Consider the following 5308-nt stretch of genomic DNA (forward strand, 5'->3'; position numbering starts at 1 on the left):
CGACATTGACATAGTTCAGCGAATAAAAAGACAGTTGGCGCCAAAAAGCAAAAAGGAGGAATGAGTGGCGCGCTCTGGTGGATTCGGCTATAATCGCTTAAGCGGTTTCTACGCCAAATATATATATATATATATATATATATATATATATATATAAAAAAGAAACGACTACAAAAAGTTTGGCTTATATAACTGCATTGGTTTGCGAGATATATACAAATAACCGATTTGGGGGCGGGACCACGCCCACTTCCCTAAAAAAATTACATCCAAATATGCCCATTCCTAGTGCAATCCTTTATTCCAAATTTTACTGTTATAACGTTATTTATGGCTTAGTAATGACACTTTATGTGTTTTTGGTTTTCGCCATTTTGTGGGCGTGGCAGTGGACCGATTTTGCCCATTTTCGAAAGCAACCCTCTCATTGTCCCAAGGGACATGTGTTCCAAGTTTCATTAAGATATCTCAATTTTTACTCAAGTTATCGCTTGCACGGACGGACGGACGGACAGACATCCGGATTTCAACTCCACTCGTCATCCTGATATATATAACCCCATATCTAACTCTTTTATTTCTTGGTGACACAAACAACCGTTATGTGAACAAAACTATAATACTCTGTGCAACAGGTTGCGAGAGTATAAAAACACTGCGGTAGCACAGTTGTAGACCAATACAAAATAAACAAGTAAGGAAGAGCTAAGTTCGGGTGTAACTGAACATTTTATAGTCTCACAATTTATGTATTTCTTTAATTTTATTCATTTAACAAACAATTTGACCCACATATTCGGCATATATATGGTATAAAGTCCATTGAATGATGGAAACCCTAATATTAGGTATATGGGAGTTAGGTGAAGTTATGACCCGATTTCCCGTATTTCAAGCACAGCGACATATTAGTAAAAGAAAGATATTCCCTCCGAATTTCTTCAAAATATCTGAACGACTTACCTATATTTTCGGTAAAAAAAAAGAATTAGAAGCCCTGAGGTCCTCATGTTCGATACATGGGGCCTTGAAAATGTATGATCCGATTTCGACGATGGGCGTTCCAATATCTCTACTAGTGCTTATCTCTTTATATATTGTAAAGTAAACGGTTCCGATCAACTTCGAAGTTCTGGTATATGGGAAGTGTGGTTGTGAACCGATTTGGCCTATTTTCACAACATATAATTGGGATGCAAGAGAAATATTACGAACCGAATTTCATTGAATTTCGAAATGGTCGAGTAGTTTCGGAGATATGGTTTTTGACCCATAAGTGGGAAATACGCCCATTTAAAATTTTGTCTACAATTTTGAATGCAGCTCTTCTGTGCCTTCTTTATAATGAAATTTATGTTTCATTTCGTTAATGTTCGTTTTCATTACTGAATTAAAGCATTTTGAGTAGTTTTCAACGTAACCTTTGTATGGGAGGTGAGCGTGGTTATAAACCGATTTTGTAAATTTTTGGGCTATATATGGAAACGCCTCAAAAAACGACTACTGAAAGTTTCGTTGATATAGATTTAGTAGTTTACGAGATATGTAAAAAAAACTTAATAGGGGCGGGGCCACGCCTACTTTCACACGTGTTCCAAGTTTCATAAAGATATCTCAATTTTTACTCAGTTAAGCTTGCACGGACGGGCAGACAGACATCCGGATTTGAACTTTACTTTTCACCATCATCATTTTGATATGCATAACCCTATATCTAACTCGTTTAGTTTTAGGACTTACAAACAACCGTTATGTGGACAAAACTATTATACTCTCTTTAGCAACTTTGTTGCGAGAGTATAAAAATGGGCGTGGCATCGCCCATTTATGGGTGAAAACCCATATCTCAGGAACTACTCGGCAGATTTCAATGAACTTCAGTTTATAATATTTTCTTAACACCGTGATAACACGGATAAAAAAGGGGCGACTACTGAAAGTTTCGTTGATGTAGATTTAGTAGTTTACGAGATATGTAAAAAAAACTTAATAGGGGCGGGGCCACGCCTACTTTCACACGTGTTCCAAGTTTCATAAAGATATCTCAATTTTTACTCAGTTAAGCTTGCACGGACGGGCAGACAGACATCCGGATTTGAACTTTACTTTTCACCATCATCATTTTGATATGCATAACCCTATATCTAACTCGTTTAGTTTTAGGACTTACAAACAACCGTTATGTGGACAAAACTATTATACTCTCTTTAGCAACTTTGTTGCGAGAGTATAAAAATGGGCGTGGCATCGCCCATTTATGGGTGAAAAACCATATCTCAGGAACTACTCGGCAGATTTCAATGAACTTCAGTTTATAATATTTTGATATGTGATAACACGGATAAAAAAGGGGCGAAATCGGTTTACAACCAGGACTACTTTTTTTATAACTCAATTTTGAATTCCATCTGATTCCTTCACTTTATAATATATACATAAGGAACCAATGAAGATATCGGAATTAAACTTTACACATATAGTGCATATCATATCTGGTTTCACTTGTGAAAAAATTTTCAAAAACGGACCATACATTTTCAAGGCCCCAGATATCGAACATGTTGAACTAAATTGCGAGAGTATAAAATGTTCGGTTGTACACGAACTTAGCCTTTTCTCGCAATTTATTAATTTATTTTTGTTAATATTATATAATACACAATTTGTCATATATATGGTATAAAGTCTATTGAAAGATATATATATATATATTTGGCGTAGAAACCGCTTAAGCGATTATAGCCGAATCCACCAGAACGCGCCACTCGTTCCTCCTTTTTGTTATTTGGCGCCAACTAGAAACACCAAGTGAAACCAGGTCACTTTGCAATTGGTCTTTCCCCCGGAGTGGAGGTCGTCCTCTTCCGCGGCTTCCTCCAGTGGGTACTCCATCGAACACTTTCAGAGCTGGAGTATTTTCATCCATTCGTACAACATGACCTAGCCAGCTTAGCCGCTGTCTTTTTATTCGCTGAACTATGTCAATGTCGTCGTATAAGTCGTACAGCTCATCGTTCGTCTGCGGTATTCGCCGTTGCCAATGTTCTGAGGACCATAAATCTTGCGCAAAATTTTCCTCTCGAAAACCCCAAGTGTCGTCTCATCGGATGTTGTCATCGTCCACGCTTCAGCGCCATACATCAGGACGGGAATAATGAGCGACTTGTAGAGTTTGATTTTTGTTCGTCGAGAGAGGACATTACTTTGCAATTGCCTACACAGTCCAAAGTAACACCTGTTGGCAAGAGTGATTCTGCGTTGGATTTCAAGGCTGACATTGTTGGTGTTGTTAACGCTGGTTCCCAAGTAGACGAAGCTATCTATATTTCGTCTTGTCCTCATTCACCACTAGACCCATACGCTTCGCTTCTTTATCTAGTCTGGAAAAAGCAGAACAACCGGCGCGGTTGTTACTACCGATGATATCAATGTCATCGGCATACGCCACCAGCTGTACACTCTTGTAGAAGATTGTACCTTCTCTATTTAGGTCTGCAGCTCGTATTATTTTTTCCAGTAATAGATTGAGGAAGGCGCACGATAGTGAGTCACCCTGTCTGAAGCCTCGTTTGGTATCGATCGGCTCGGAGAGGTCCTTCCCGATCCTGACGGAGCTTTTGGTGTTGCTCAACGTCAGTTTACATAGCCGTATTAGTTTTGCAGGGATACCAAATTCAGACATCGCGGCATAAAGGCAGCTTTCGGTGCTTTCGAAGGCAGCTTTAAAATCGATGAAAAGATGGTGAGTATCGATTTTTCTCTCTCGGGTCTTTTCCAAGATTTGGCGCATGGTGAATATCTGGTCCATTGTCGATTTTCCAGGTCTAAAGCCACACTGATAAGGTCCAATCAGTTCGTTGACGGTGGGCTTTAGTCTTTCACACAATACGCTCGACAAAACCTTATATGCGATATTGAGGAGACTTATACCACGGTAATTGGCGCAGACTGTGGGGTCTCCCTTTTTATGGATTGGGCAGAGCACACTGAGATTCCAATCGTCGGGCATGCTTTCTTCCGACCATATTCTACAAAGAAGCTGATGCATGCACCTTATCAGTTCTTCGCCGCCGTATTTGAATAGCTCGGCCGGTAGTCCATCGGCCTCCGCCGCTTTGTTGTTCCTCAAGCGGGTAATTGCTATTCGAATTTCTTCATGGTCGAGTAATGGAATATCTATTCCATCGTCATCGTTTGGGGAATCGGGTTCGCCATCTCCTAGTGTTGTACTATCACTGTCATTCAGCAGGTCGGAGAAGTGTTCCCTCCATAATCCCAGTATGCTCTGGACATCCGTTACCAGATTACCTCCTCGGTCCCTAAATGAGAATGCTCCGGTCTTGAAACCTTCTGTAAATCGCCTCATCTTTTTATAAAATTTTCGAGCATTACCCATGTCGGCCAGCTTTTCAAGCTTTTCATACTCACGCATTTCGGCCTCTTTCTTTTTACGTCTGCAAATGCGTCTCGCTTCAATCTTCAGTTCTCGATATCTGTCCCACCCCGAACGTGTTGTGGTCTTTCGCAACGTTGCGAGGTAGGCAGTCTGTTTTCTCTCCACTGCGGAACGACAACTCTCATCGTACCAACTGGTTTTTTGGCGTTGCCGGAGACCAATTGTTTCGGCTGCAGCGGTATGCAATGAGTTTGAGATGCCGTTCCACAGCTCCCTTATATCGAGATGCTGATGAGTGCTCTCAGAGAGCAGGAGTGCAAGTCGAGTAGAAAATCGCTCGGCTGTCGGTTGTGATTGCAGCTTTTTGACTTCGAACCTTCCTTGTATTTGTTGACGCGCGTTCTTTGCTGCATAGAGGGGAGTGTGTATCTTTGCTGCTACTAGATAATGGTCAGAGTCAATATTTGGTCCTCGGAGCGTACGCACGTTTGAAACACTGGAGACATGTCTTCCGTCTATCACAACGTGATCGATTTGATTCCGCGTGTTTCGATCAGGGGACAGCCATGTTGCTTGATGAATTTTCTTGTGCTGGAATCTGGTACTACAGACAACCATATTTCGGGCCCCAGCGAAGTCGATCAGCCTCAGGCCGTTTGGCGACGTTTCGTCATGGAGGCTGAATTTTTCGACTGTTGTGCCAAAGACACCTTCTTTACCCACCCTGGCGTTAAAATCGCCAAGCACGATATTGACATCGTGGCGGGGGCAGCGCTCATAGGTACGTTCTAGGCGCTCATAGAAAGCATCTTTGGTCACATCGTCCTTCTCTTCCGTTGGGGCGTGGGCGCAGATCAGCGATATGTTGAAGAACCTCGCTTTGATGCGGATTGCGGGAAGACGTTCATCCAC

This window comes from Zeugodacus cucurbitae, chromosome Y, assembly GCF_028554725.1.
Source record: "Zeugodacus cucurbitae isolate PBARC_wt_2022May chromosome Y, idZeuCucr1.2, whole genome shotgun sequence".
In the NCBI taxonomy this organism is placed as follows: Eukaryota; Metazoa; Arthropoda; class Insecta; order Diptera; family Tephritidae; genus Zeugodacus; species Zeugodacus cucurbitae.